The sequence below is a fragment of the Ochotona curzoniae genome, unplaced genomic scaffold, assembly GCF_017591425.1.
Source record: "Ochotona curzoniae isolate NIBS_2020 unplaced genomic scaffold, NIBS_Ocur_1.0 scaffold_3835, whole genome shotgun sequence".
NCBI classification, from domain to species: domain Eukaryota; kingdom Metazoa; phylum Chordata; class Mammalia; order Lagomorpha; family Ochotonidae; genus Ochotona; species Ochotona curzoniae.
Window position 1 is genome coordinate 22023276 of NW_024467114.1, and position 15828 is coordinate 22039103.

General features: G+C 42.8%; 1 protein-coding gene across 1 annotated transcript in view; it reads right to left on the reverse strand.

Annotated features, from left to right (window-relative positions):
- The window catches only part of BBS9 (Bardet-Biedl syndrome 9), a 333069-nt gene that overhangs the window by 84373 nt on the left and 232868 nt on the right, over window positions 1-15828 (reverse strand). The window lies entirely within an intron of this gene.

Consider the following 15828-nt stretch of genomic DNA (forward strand, 5'->3'; position numbering starts at 1 on the left):
CTGAAGGGAAGGAAAAAAAAGGGCAGGGTGTGGTAGTTTCAAAATGCCAACTCTACTTAGGGTAAAACTGGCAGGGGTGAGTAGAACTGGTCTTTAAAAATCCTTTTGAGTGATCCTGTGGGAGGAAAAAAGAAGAACTAAATCAACAATTGAATATTCAAAACTGCCCATTGGTGTTTTATTTTAATGTCTTGGTGAGTTTTGTGCTCATTAAAAGTAATGAACTGACAGGAATAGCAAAAACCAGGGCAATGTGAACACCTTTAAGTTGCCGCTGGCTGGAGGGACTAAACTCAGAGGTGAAGCCCAAGTGCGGGGCAGATCATCCATGCAAGGATATTTCACGGTTTACCAACACTGGGCCAGATGACTTGTTTAAAAAAAAAGTCATCTTTCTAAGGACTGGCATTGACAGCTGTGTGGTCCTCCAACCAAATGGGTGAGGGGCTGTGAAGAGACAGTCCTCGGAGTGCCCTAGAAACACTGAGAAACAGGTTGGGGAAAGGTAGAGCAACAGGAGGTTGAAAATGCCTGGCAGGGCTGGGTCCTCTGTCCCTTGGCTGAGGGCTGGCAGGAGCTGTAAAGGGTCATCACACAATTTCCATCCAGCTCTGCAGGAAGTCGCAGAGGGCTGGATAGAGACCAACATTACAGGGAATGCCTCCCTTTTCTATAAGCCTACTACTGTGCTACTTTCCCTTTGTGCTCCAAAAAAAAAAAAAAAAAAAAAAAAAAAAAAAAAAAAAAAGACACAATAGACCATAGCCCTGAAAGGACTGTCCAGTTTCTTGGAAAGAAAACACGCATAACCAATTAGTGACAAGAAACTCTGCTCCGCTCATGTCCTAATTGTACAGAACAGAAAGTAAGTGTGAAACTAGTTAGCAGAGGGACGGATTACTGTGGGCCAGAGTTAATATCCCTGGGGCCTCTTTTACTCAAATGGGACTTGGAACTCATCCCTCCCCCATTATTTCAAGAAGTTCCTTTTCAGGGACAGAGAAAGGCCACTTTCCTTAAACCAAAAACACCTGGAACCATATGCTTCCCCCACCCTCCCCATAATTACAACAGACTGCTGTTGAGGTTTAAGTTTATACTCTTGTTCTTCTCGTGAATGTTACCACTTAAGCCCCATTGTGCGGCCGTAATATGACGACACAGATGCTTAACGTCAAAAACTCCAAATCATACAAACATCAAGGTCATAAACACCTTGGGGTGCCAGGTAAGCACTAAAATTTGCAGGAGACACTACAGGCAATTCATGAGAGATGGATCTCATCTCTGCCTTCCAACATTTCCATGGAGAAAGGAAAATTCAGGGAGGCAGATCGTGACCACATACACAGGAACCCAAAGACAGTCAAGGAGAAGGTTGCTAAGACCACAGTGGCCATGCTGACAATTCCTCCAACAAGCACTCCACTCAGGGTCACACAGGTGCCTGCGTGCCTTCCGTCCTCACAGCTCCACCATGACACCAGTGGCACTCTCTTTTTCACAGATCGGCAATCAGAGGCTCAGCCAACGCATGGAATTTGCCCTAAACTGGGCAGGCAAACTGTGCCCAGACTTAGAGGGGCCATGTTGCTTGTGTAACACCTGCTATCTGTTCTTTTTTTTTTTCCATTTTATTCAAGTTGGGTTTTTAAAATGCAGTGGGATGATGGAGCATGTACAGAGGAGTTATGTGCACTCATCCACGCGAGTCAAGTTCGGACACTTAAAACAGGCACAAACATTACAAAAGTCAATGGTAAGAGGCATGCCACCCATTGAACAGTTTTTAGTTTTTCCTTACTTAGATATTAAGCGGGAAATTAAAAACATCAATAGAACTTGTGAGGCGAACTACTGAAGACAGGAAAAGGCTATATATTTTAGGAGCTGTTTTAACAACCTTTTCTTCCTGCCTTTTTTAAAGCAAGGGTCCCTCATTTTAATTTTGAACCAAGATGTGCAAATTAAGTAGCCAGCTTGACCACACACTTAGTAAAAGAACAGTATTCAAACTTTTGGTTCTGTTACACTGTAAAGCAAGCTTGAGGCTAGAGGCACTCAAGGGGCTCAGACAGGCATGGTCTCACTGCTTGAGCATAGACAGAAGGCAAGGAGTGGAGGAAGAAGCAGGGGTATGCTGGAAGCGACTGAGCTCTACCGGCTCACAAGAAAGAACTTATTGTTTCTTAGCCATTTGCTAAACACAGCCATTACTAAAAATTAAAATATTACCAACTGAAAAAGCAAAGGTAATAAATAGGTCATAACTGACCAGTTCCTAGGAGAAGTATTCCTAATTCATACTGGGCTCTTAAGGTTGCTCATGCCCATTGGGTCTGCAGGTTGGAAACACTTTGTAGCAAAGAGGCGTTTACTCTTTCACCCCAACTCTACGTTCAGAGCACTCAAAAGGGCCACAGTGGGAATATTTCAGACTATGAAAAGCAACAAATACTTATGTAGAGTCAGCTTTGATGTTCTTCCCCACCTTCCCAGATGATCTGCTGTTAAACACTTACCAGATTATCACTGACAACAAGTTCCTAAAATGTATCCTGGAAAACAGATACTGGAGTGTGGGACTGTGGGACAGCAAGGCAAGCTGCTGCTTGGGACACCCGCATTCCCACACTGGAGAGACTGGTCCGACTTCCTGTTAATGTTACATATAACGGCACTAAGTGTTAGAACCCCCGTCACCCAAATAGGAGACCTAGATGGGGCCCCTGGCTTCTCGCTTTGGGCACTGCATTATCTAGGGAGTCAATCAGCAGATGGAGGATCCCTCTTTCTTCTGCCCTCTATGTGTCACCTTGTCTTTCAAGATATAAGAAAACAAAAACTTAAAACAGATATTGAGCAAGAGGTATTTCAAAATGAAGGAAAAAAAAAACTTTGGTAAAGCACTGAAATCAAAAAGTAGAAGTTACTTGTTTGGGAAGAAGTGAACGTTTCACTTTGGGAGACACATAGGATGACACTAAACAGGTTAACTTGAGCTGGGGCTCCAAGGAACCAGCCTGCTCAGGTCAAGAGCATGCACTTGACTCCAGGCACCAGGGAGCCACTGAATAGCCAGGGTGTGGACCTTACTGGATAGAGACTGTGCTCTACGCAGCTACTGGATTATAGTAAACATCTGGAGCATTCGCTGAGATGTAAGTGAAGCTTTTATGCACATTCTTCACTATCAGTGGGAAAGTCCCACTAAGTGTACCCATTTCGATTCCTGGACCCACCCCACTTTGCTCAACACAGCTGTTGAGGAAGAACAACTAAGTGAGACAGCAGCCCAAGCCACAGCAGAGTCATTCCTGAGCAGGGCCCAACATAACATCTGAGAGAAGTATCGTCTAAGTTTGGCTTTGCTGGACGCCTTTCTGTGCCATTGTGGAAAGAGTCCACTATCCCCAAAGGGTCACAGAAACTGGAAAGAATTGGGATAAACAATTCCTTATGTAAATTACCCCCAAGGACAATCTTTCTCACCTACTGGCCAGCGTGGAATACTCAACAGATCTCCATGTTCTCAATTTAGTTTTACACGTAACAGCCAAGTTTACTTTGTCCTCTGTGAGAGCCAAATGAATTTAGCAGCATTAGCACAGTGAAAAGAGCTGGGAAAACTTGACCCATCAAGACGGAGGTTTGTGTGACCAAGACCTAGAAGATCTCACACAGCTCAAACGGAATCAAGAACTCAGGCCAACCTGCTCCAGCTGTTAGGACTTAAGTTTTGGGGGGTGTAAGAGGCAGGAGGGAAGTTACATTTTGGGGCTCCTCACCAGCTGAGCAGGATACAAGTTCCCTGGTGTTCAACAAGCCTGAGGCAAGGCAGGGCTTTAGGAAACAATAAACGCTAACAGCTTCGAGCTCAACGTGTTGATGACCTTTGTTTTGCTTTTTCTGAATTGAAGGTTTTCAAATAAAAGGGAGACCCCCCAAAGGACATCTCCGTCCAACTGCCCTATCAGTTGATGCCAAAGGACTGAAGCAGAGGCCCAGGGAGCTGCTTGCAGGAAAATGTTCGACCCATAAAGTGAGTGTGAAATTAATCCCAAATACTTCCAGCTGCCAAGATAGGCTCTAAAATTGGTTTCAGGAAAGTAGCAGCAGCAGCAGAGTAGACATGAATCACACTGTGTGAACACGGACATGTCCAATTTCTTCACCTACTCTTACTGTCCAGTCTGCTTCCAGATTTCATGTGGGGCACGCATGATGTAGCAGAGCCCACTACATGGCTCTTTAGCCATCATTTACGGAGGTCTGGCAGTGGGCCAGGCACTCTGCTCTTGGCTGTTCTAAGAGGTCCTTTGCTGAACCCAAGGCAGAAGTTACTGCCCCACTTCTGTATAGGAAATAGAAGACTTCAGACCCCAGGTGTACTGCCTGTGACCATGGAGAAGGGTGGAAAAAGGCAGGAATCCTAACCTTGTTATTCTGATCTTCTTTTGGGTGCCAATTCTTCTACACCAACACACAAAATATAAGGGGACGGCACAAAAGTTCAGTAGGATTTTTATCTTCAAAATTAAAGGCACTATGTAAAAAAAAAAAAAAAACCACTGTTACATCCCCAATAGGTCCAATGTGGTTTAGTTAATGTTTTTACTGCCAAGTCTTTAACATGAGGCTCGTCTGAGTTGGTTAGCTTCTGTTCAAAACTGGTCAGCACTAAGGAGAATTAGTTCTAGTTTGTAAAGATGGGAAGTTAATATATTGCATTTTGTCACCAAGGGAGATTTTTGTTCAATGTTTTACATAGCTCAAACATATGCACATTGGAACACAGCTCTTTTCTTGCTTGCTCCTTTGGTGAAATTACTTTCTGAATGGGGGTGATGGATTGTCTGCCAATGTCACATTATAAACTTATCAGTAGCCTGAATAAGTTGGTATTTTGTAACAATTATGGTCGGTATTACTGAGGGCTTTCTAGGAATCATGCATTATGCTAACTTCCCTGCAGGGACTATCTCATTTAATTCTGTGAGATAGATACTAGCACTGTTCCCATACCACTCCCCTTTAAATATAACAGAATTACAGAAAAGGATAACAAATGGTATGCCCAGAGTCATACCTCAGCAAGGTCACCATGAAATTCTGCCTGCACATCAGCCACCTCATAGACAATATGAGAAACAAACGCTTTCAGGAGCTCCCCAAAGGAAGTCTAGCTTCGCTGACCTTCAAATACCCCCACATGAATTTAGACATACGTAGGTGCTGGGTCTGTGAGACCCTGGGGCAGAGGTTCCTGTGGGGCCCAACCCACAATGCCTGGGTCCTTTGGCCTGTAAGCCCCGGGGCTGGGGGATCCAGTGGGTCATGGGTTGCCTGGCCCAGGTCCTTGAGTCTGCCTAAACAGTAGGTTATAGGTCTCTGAGTTCCAGGGGCAGTGATTCCAAATGCTGAGTTCAACCAGGGGGTCTGGGTAGCCTGGCCCGTGTCCTTGAACACTTCAGGTGGGGAGCCCAGCAAGGTCTGGATTGCCAGCCTTGGGGTTGGGCTTGCCAATGAGAGCTGCTCCACCTCCATGGAAAAGACACAGTCATGGATGGCTGGCCCAGATCCACATGGAGAATACAGCAGCCCATCTGGGGCTTCAGAAGACATCTGTTACCATAGCAAAGGAAGGAGAACAGAACATATTGGACAACTACCCCAGCCTAAATGTGACAGCAAATATCTGAGACAATGGAGACTAAGGTTGACTATGTCAGCCAGTGGACATCAAAAATGTACCCTCTTCTTTGGATCGGTGAGATCAACATTTCAGAACTACCAAAAGCACCTGGGGAGAACCCTTGGGGCATACACCACATCAGGACCCTGAGTCAATAGCAGGTGGCCATTCCTCATCCCTAGATGTTAGGCTGGTCGGGAAGCTTGGTGTGGCTTCTCCCCTGGTCTCACCCCTCCCACCAGAAGTAGGAAAAAGAAATGGAAAACCTGAAAACAATGATCACACCCACTTTTCCCTGACCCTTAATCCTTCCCATCCTGATCAATTACATATGCATCATCTAAAATATCTCTTTTTTTAAATTATCTATTTTAGTAAGAGGCTGGCATGGAGAAATAAGTTAAGAAACTGGCATTCTTGTGAAATGAATAAGTTTATACACACCCCTCAGGATAAAAGCAGGAGGCCATTGGGGAACAGGCAATAGCCCTGCAGGCAATAGCCCTGCAGCCAAGGAGACAGGACTTTGAATCCTGGCTGTGTCACTGAGCAGCTTCATGTCCCTGTTCAATATACTTCCTTTTCCTGGGGTCTAGTTCCATCACCCTCATAATGTGAGAAACGTGATCTCTCTCATCCAACACGGATGATTCAAAACCTTTAAAACTGAAAACAGTTTTCCAACAGCTTGTGACTCCCCCCCCCCACATGTCCTTACATTAATCGTCTTGTTTATTTCAAATTTATAATTTTCATTGATTTAAAATGTATCTATACAGTATCAATAATACTGGGGTTTTTTTTTTTACCTAATCATAGGATTATAAACTTTAAAGAAAATTTTTGAAAAAGGGACAATAGCTAGTGTTGGCAAGAATAGGGCAAAACTGAAGCCCTTGATGCTGTAGGAACGCAGTACGGTGCAGTCACTTTGGAAAACGGTCTGCAGCTCCTCGGGAAGTTCTCACATGACCCAACAACTTCTAAGAATAAGTCCCAAGGCATGAAAATGTACACTCAAACTGTATTCACAAATGTTCATAGCAGTATTATTTGTAAGTAAAAAAGGCCTGTCCTCTGATAAATGAATAAGCAAAATGTGGGCATTTATATGATGGAATATTCATTCATCAAAAATAAGCAATGAAATATTTGTGAATGCTTACAACATGGATGGTTCTTGAAGATATTATGCTAGATGGGGGGGAAAAAAAAGCTATACCAAAAGGACTTATCTCAAGATTCAATTTCTACGAACTATCCAGAATAGGAAAATGTTTAAACACAGAAAGCAGATTAGTAGTTGTTTCGTATTGAGGATGAGAGATAAACAGGACTAGGAATTGACAGTTAATAGGTGTAGGATTTCTTTTAGGGGAGATGAAAATGTTCTAAAGCTAGACTGTGGCAATGATGGTACAGCTCTAAATACACTACAGATCATTAATTTGAACACTTTGAGTGAATATGCGTATACTCAGACATCAGTATCACATAAAATTTGAGCCGATATAAGCAGAAATATCGGTAATACTATGTACTTGCCGTATGAGCTTTCCTAGTTACTTTCTTCTCTTTTCTCATCTAGAAGGTAATTGTACATAAGATACAGTTAACACTCTTCCCTTTTATTTCTAATTTGGCTCCTGATCACTATTTTTTAAATCATCTCTTTATAGCCTATTGTGGCTCATGTCAATTTAGTTACAACAGGAAATTTTAATGGATTGAAGACATGGAAAAGGGAGGATTCGTCTGCTGGTATTTGAACTGCCACCTCATAGATAATTAAGCTTACCCTGCTGTCCTAAGTCTCAAGATAAAAAGCTCTGAGACCCTGTATAAACAAGTTGCTAAAATCTAAGTTATGCTCATTGGATCACCAATATCTTCTCCCTTACCCAGTCTCTTCAAATAGGTACTCATAAAAACACAAGTTGGTCTGTTGGTACTCATTTTATAAACCTTAACACTAGACTTACTATTCAGGGAGCTAGCCATTCTCACGTTCTTATATATCATACTGAAAGTAAGAAAACTTGGGGCTTTGTAGAAAATATTTCTAAAATGACATTTCAAAAAGGGCTATGGAAAACAAGGTTCATACTCAAAACACCAGATTTCCAGTGAAAAGAGCAACTGATAAGTCCAACATGCCCACAGTTTTCCAGGATCTGGTACACAGCAAGCATCTCATAAATGCTGGATGAACCAATGAACCTCTAAGTCATCCTACCCAAAAGGCCAGCACAAGTCGGAGCCATGCTACAACTCTTACGTCGCAGACACAATGAATCAGGAGCTGTCAGACTCCCAGTTGGAATGGAACTCAAGTGATGTCACATGGAAACAACAGACCTACTTTAATATATCTGTCATCTGCTTTAAAAAGTTCTCCAGTTCACCTTTAGTCAGAGTTGCCCAACACCAAGCTACAGACAGCTCTTGATGGTGGCTGAAATGAGACTGCAGCCTTCTGCACTGGAAAGACGACTGCCCATCCAGACTTGGAAGCAGCTAAGGACGGGCACACACTTCTCTTTCAGCAACATTATCCAAGACGGGATTTTACTGCAGACTCGCACATGGGAGAGATCTTGCAATAAAAAACAAAGTCTACCAGGTCTAAACTTTTAATTGCTCTTCCACCAAAAAACAAGGAAATGAGGTTCAAAGGGAAAATGAGAAGGACAGGGAGGTGGTTTGAAAGCCAGAAAAGTAAGAAGAATTTGGGGAGGACGCTCCTAACCAATTCACTACCTACAGCATTCATTAGGTAGATGCGGACCCTTCAGTTCAGTACCTGAACCCTGGGATTCTTCCTTTAACATATACAAACAATCTAATTCTTAGTTCCTTTTGCCACTATATTATTTTGTAGAAATAGGCCACTGGATTCATGCTTATGGCTGCACACATGGAGGGAAAAAATTTAAGATTACCCTTACCAAAAGGCATTTACCTTAAAGTGGTAAACCAAATCCAGGATTGGAACACACAGCCTTGTGACCACTTGTGGTAGTAACTAGGACAGCAGGAAAAGTACACCACACCAATTTCGGTTTTTTTAAAAAAAAAAGCCAAATTGTCTTCATAAAAAATCCTGCTCATTTATGGTGATATCTGATGCTTTATGATAGCAACATATGATTATTGTGGCTCTTAGAAGCAATGATGGTTTTTCTGGCCAAGGATTGTCATTTTCTCCCAACACCAAGCCACATGTGCTAAATGCCTTGAAAATTCAGAAACTGGTTTTACGCAAATAAATTATCCCTGAGAATATCCTTATCTGTGAAATGATTTTTTTGATTAAGAACATAAAACCTAGTAAGTCCTGGAATATAGACTTTGGCTGGGACTTTCCCTGTATATACCATTGATATGTTAGATGAGACAGTAAATCATTTACAAGTCAGACACATTTTGCTATTCCTGCAAAGTTTATCTGCCAAACAGACATGTAACTTGATCAGCTGGAAGGAAACGAATCCCAATGTTTGGCTCATATGAAGCTAAAAATACAACTGATCTCAAGTCTGATAACTATTTTTACCTTTTTTGCCCTCTGGCTGACCAAATTTTTACCCCTTTCCATAAAGTTGCCTACACATAGCCAAGTAAAACCCCTATTTAAAAAACAGTAATTAATGAAATCAAGTTGTGAAGAAAAAAAAAAAGACTCTGGACTGCAGTTACTCACTGAGCAGATCACCATTTAAGCTGGACTACACAGCTAGCAATGTCGGAGCTCATTTTACAAGCCCTGGAGAATGGCACAGTTATCACTCTCCAAAAACAACATCCAAGAGGTCCGATTTCAAATAGTTTCTAAGTTTAGACTATTTCAAGCCACATTCCTACACACAGACATATCAATAATTATGGAGCCACACACACAGCCTTGAGTGCCATCTCTATTGAAGGGCAGTGATGGACAGATAAACAGTTGGTTAGAAGTATTCTTTTAGCTAAGGCAAGTGCTCACACACTTTAGATCAATTAGAGTTTGTTGGTGATCCACCCAAGAAGGTAAAAGAAAGAGGGGGGAGGGGGAAGGGAAGAAGCTCTAAGATCCTAACATAGTTATCAATAACTTCCAATCATTCATTTAGCTCCACAGTTTGAGGGGTCAAAGTGACATTTTCAAAATAAAGTAAAACTTAAAGAATCTGGGGGAATACACAAATCATTTTTTAAAGATATATTTATTTTTATTGGAAAAGCAGATTTTTACCAAGAGAAGGAGAGACAGAAAGATTTTTCATCCACTGGTTCACTCCAAGTAGCCACAATGGCTGGAGCTAAGCCAATCCGAAGCCAGGAGCTTCTTCCGGGTCTCACACAAGGCTTTGGGCCATCCTCAACTGCTTTCCCAGGCCACATGCAGGGAGCTGGATGGGAAGTGGAGCAGCCAGGATATGAACCAGCACCCATATGAGATCCTGGGCATGCAAGGCGAGGACTTTACCCACAAGGCTACTATGCCAGGTCCCACAAATCATTTTTTTAAACATTTAGTTTTTCTAAGTACTTGTAGTTTATACAAGCTTTTGCTTTTTAAGATGATACCGTTTAACCGCTCTATCTGGTAGTCCTCTGACAAGACACGTTTAGGCCTATGTGGCTCAGACCACATGGAAACACCGCAAAAAGATAATAACTGGAGTTTTATGGTTTCATACAGAATGAAACTAGGATAAAACTTTGGATATTTCAACAATCAGCTGTTGAGACACTTAAACTGGCAGAAGTCTTATAGAAGGTGAGTTATGTCTGATTTCTAACAGACTATAAACTTCTCCAGGCCGGAGACTGTGGCATGGCTTGATGTGTCCTCTTGCTTTTGGCTTACAGTAGACATTCAATACACAAGTTTGTGACACTGAGCTACATCAAAGTCTGATGACTCAGTGGCACAGGAATGTCCGTTAGGACTGTAAGGGGCACTAGGTGGGCAAGGGAAATTTATCCTGACGTTCCACGTAGCCAACAACAGCCTACCATCTTTCAGAAACATTGGTAGTCTCGTATCCACTGGGTTTACTATAGGTTGTAAATAACCAGACTCTAAGTTCATGCTTTCCCTGTATGTTGTATTGAAATGAATTTCTAAGTCCATTTATGTGGAGACTTATAAAATCTTAACTATAGAGCACATCATCACAGGCAGGGTCACATGATATATGCATGTGAGTGGATTTGCAAGTTATTTCTAGATCAGTTCCTCAATCCTCTCATTAAAGACATTTAATTCCAAATAATTCCTTCCCAACTTGGGGAGGGACAGTCCTATCCCAGGTTATCACAGGAAGTTCACATCCTTGGAGTCTTTATGCTAGAAGTCAACAGCAACTCTTGTATCAGTCTATTTTTTCTTACTATAACAAAATCCCTGAGTTCAGATGATATAAATTACAGTGTATTTAGCTCATAGTTCTACAGGTTAAAGCACATGAGACTTACATTAGCTTGGTTCTACTGAGTACTTCATAGAACATATCTTAATAGCAGAAGTGTGTATGAAACTGACAGAATGCACGGGGAGCAGAAGTCGAAATGTGGAGAGGCGCCAGGGTCACTTTTCATAACAATCCTTTTGAGAGAGTCAAGTTCCCAGAAGAACTGCCTTAATCCCTTCTGAGAGCAATGCCTCCAATGATGGGCTGCATTCCAGCCCTTGAACATCATGCCACCTGTTAGCATCACTATACTACAGACTACGCTTCCAATACATTAACTGTATGGGGGGACTCCCAAACCAAAGTCAAACAGTAGTATCCCACCAACACCAGCTGTGATAACTAACAATGTTTCTGCACATTACCGATGTTTCCCTGAAGGCAAGAACAACCCTGGTTGGAACGAATGCTTCTCATTCAAAGCCCACAAGTCAGGAGGAGCCCCCACAGCACTTTCATTCACTGGTTGTTGCCAACAACACTGTAGACTTTCTAACTTCCTTATGTAGTTCACGTGACCCCTTCCAGGAAGGTGGTGGTCCAGTACCTGAAAGTCAGCTGGGTCTTGACCTACACTACAAGTTGAGCTATTTTGAACAAGTCTGTTCTTATAAAATCTTACTTGACAAAGAGTTTTTATGTGTGACAATATTTGATATGAGGCTCAGATTCACTATTTCCATGGAGAGAGGTCATGGGGAAGTAGCTCATCTTCATTCATCAAGCTTTCAGGTGCTAATATTTGCAATGATCAAAATGGCAAGGAAGGGCAGTCTGTAATGAATGCCGAGTCTGTGAGAGCTACACAGAATGCATTTAAGAGCTATCTGCAAAGAACTAGAAGTCCAACATGGAAAACAAATGAATTAATAAAACAGTAATATTAGCTACAGTATTTCTACCAGGCGCAATCTTAAGAACCACAGGTATGTTATTCCTAAACCTTGTAACAACCTTTCTAGATCATTGCCACTTGATGAAAATGATATTCAGAGAGATAAAGCGATTTGGTAAAAATGACACACCAGTGCCAAGATTCAAGTCTTTCTAAAACCCACAAAGCCGCAGAATTTCTAACCATGCTGTTGTATCCTTAGACACAAAAAAACACATGCACACCCTATTACACTATTTGACAAATGCTACACGAGTAGATTGAGTTAATGAGAAAAACAGATTTGTCTATTGCCACCAACAGACCCCTGCTTACAGAAACCTGTATTTGAATGCATGAATATTCATAACAGCACCTGGGCTCCACCCATTACTTGTTATTGTGTTCCATCTTTTTCTGTGTTACCTGCCTGGCTCTGTAGTCACTTCAGGTTGTAACCCTTTTTTAAGTAAGCTAAAAAAAAACAAAACCTACAAACAGGTATGGAAAAGCAGAGATGAAACCCATCAGAAATCAAAGCTGGCTATGGTGGTTTGAACCTTAGAGTATTTCTTGACCCATTGAGGTTTTTGGTTTTTTTAAACAGATGAGAAAATAGTATTTGAAGTGAATATTCAGATACAACATCAAGTATGTTGATTATGGTACCTACACATAGTAAGCATACAATAGATTACTGTTTTTATGTTGTTATTCATTGTACTCTGGCTAGGTTAGCGCACTTATTATTCATTATGGTATACATAAAACATTCTTATACATCCAAATTTAGATTTGACTAGATGATAGGTCCTATATATCTATTTTTGTCCCTTCTGAGTAGCTGAAATAAACTATATTAGACTAATACATTTGATAGGTCAATTATGGGCAACAAGCCAATTTTTAAAACAACTCACTTTCTAATGAAAGGTGCCATCATTTTAAGTCATTGTCTTCTGATTGTCCATTTACTAGAAATCAGAATTTCAATCCTTAGAGTAGCGTGATTATTGGCATATCTTCATAACCGTTAAGCACTTTGTTGACATTCTTGGAGATTAATATACACATTGTGATTATGGATTTGTTTTAATCATATTATTCAGATGAGAAATAGTAAAGGCCATCTTGCTACCTCAGGCCTTCCGAATTATGGTGAACAGCAGGAGACTGCATACTTTGTCAGGATGCAGTCCCAACAGGTAAGCACGAGAACCAAGGCTGGGAGCAGCCCAGACTAGCCCAAGTTATGGTACGGCTGGCACACGTGGAGGTCAGGTCTGGGGGCATGCCAGGCTGGATCAGTTCTCCCACGGTCAGATGTGAGAACCAGGAGGGGATGCAGGACAGGCCGGGACAGGCCACAATTCCAGCCAGTTCACATTAGGACCAGGATTGGGGGCTGGCTGGGCCAGGCTAGGCTGTAGCAACCCTGGTGGATGCCAAGATGAGGTGAGCCATGCCAGTCTGGGCATGGTGGGTGCCAGGCCCATGAGCCCTGGATCAAGGGATCCCTGGTCCCACCCACCTGGTGGGTACCAGGCCCGTGAGCCCCAAGGACCCGGGGTTTGGTTGGGTCAGGGTCGCCTAGCCTGGGTCCCTGGGGGGCAGGGGTTCCAGCAGGGCCTAAGTCATCTGCCTTGGGTTCCTGGGTCTGCCCACACAGTGGATGCCCAGTCAGTGAGGTCTAGGGCATAGGGGGTTTCACAGGATCTGGGTCACCTAGCCCGGGCTGCTGGGCATGGGGAGTCTGGGGGTTCCTGATCTGGAGACCCAGGTTAATAACGGCACCAGCAGAAGCTCACTGGCTGCCCAGAAGCATGCGTAAGCACAGACTTTGGTTTGGACTTGGTACACGGGCTGCAGGGGTCTGACGATGGCACAAGTGGGGGCATGCAGCGGCCTGAGGTCTCACGTCTAGGATTCGTGGTCCCAACATGGAGTTCATGTGTCAGAGCTGGGCCTCCACAGTGTAAAAAGACAGAACAGTGTAAGGCTGGCCCAGATGCACATGGAGGATATGGCAGCACACTGGGACCTGCAGAGAACAACTGGTACCACATCAGAGGAAGGAGACCAGAACAAACTAGACAGCTATCCAGGGCAAATGATGACAGCAAATATCATCATAAATGAAGACCCTAAGTTTGACTATGTCAACCAGTGGACATTGAAAGTGGCTCCTCTCCCTTGGACAGCATTTCCAAACTAGCGAAATTACTTCGGCAGAACCCTCTGAGCATTCTCCAAGTTAGGGACCCTGGGTTGTTATCAGGAGGCCATTCCTTACCCCCAGTTTCTGGGGAGGTTGGGAGGCTGGGTATGGCTTTTTCCCTTATCTTCCCTTTCTCCCCAGATACAGGAAGAAACAGGACATTTGGCAACAATGATCACACCTACATTTCCCTACCCCTTGATCCTTCCCACTCTAATCAACGTAAACAAAAACTAAAGTGTTTAAAAATTTGAAAAAGGAAAAATCAACTGATCAAATTTGAAAAGGCCTTAAATCACCTAATTCAAAGACAATACTTAAAAAAAAAAAAAAAGAAAAAGCTAAAGCCTAAACAGGCAATGTTTGGTGGTCTGCCTAAACAAAACAAATAAGAGCAGCAACTCTGAGGCTTCACAGGCACATCCTCACTCCCCCGTGACACCTGCATTAGCTCAACGCGTTCCTAACGGCTTTATACCAAGTAGGGAGAGCATCTCCTGTCTTCGTTGTACCAGAGAGGGGGAAACAGCTTGCCAAGATCCCACGGAAGGCTAAAAGGGTCTTAAACTCAAATCTGAGCTTGTTCTTTCAGCACGGATAATTGAAAACATGTTGCTCTTCACCTACAAAACATGTGCTAAGAAGGAGTGCACTTAGTCCAAACATGCAAGCAGAAGGACAGCACAGAAGGAAAACACAGAAAATGAAAGACATTGAGACAAGGGAGCACGAGTGCTGTGGGCTGCGGGAAAGACTCTCCAAACGCAAAGCACGCTTCTGCGTGGATTCTCAGAGCGTAGCACTCTTCTTCACTGCCCTGGTTTTTACCATTTGCAAAGCTCATTTCATGGATAGCTTATAGTTTGTCCATCTGACCCTGAAATTCACTTCTTTCTACTCATTCTAACATCAGGAATATTGAGCTGTCACCTTCACGTTAAAGCAACAGAAAGACAACCCTTACCACAGCTCATTTTGGGCATGGAGTTTTTTTTTTTTTCCCTCAGTTGAGAACGTTATTGAGAAATGGCTCCCAGATAGATAACCCGGCTACTCAGAATTAGTGGCTTGAGACCCAAAGTGTGAGTGAGCATAGGGCAAAAACAAGAGAATAGGCTTTATTTTCTTTATGTAGCAGTAATAATTTGCCAGAGGATACCTGATATGGTAGAGAGAGCAAAGATTCTGGTCTTCGTAGTTTGACTGAGAGAATTGCTGTTTACTTTAGACATGTTAAACTTTTCCTGAGAATTCCATTTCTCGAACATAAAAAGTAGAATAACACTGATTTGCCTCATTGGGTTATCATGAGCACTATCTGAAAGACTGGGTGTGAGGGATGGGCATTTGGTCTACCTATAAAGATGGTCTTATCTCCTACTGGAGTGTCTAGGTTCAGGACTCAACTCTGGCTGCTGACCCCAGCTTGCTGCTGATGCAAACTCTGAGAGGTGGTGCCGCTGATGGTTCAAGTAAGTGACCTCTTGTGCCACCTTTGAGCGAGAACTGGATTGAGTCCCTGGTGCCCAGCTTTGGTCCCAGCCCGAGGCTGTTAGAAGCATTGGAAGAGTGAACCAGA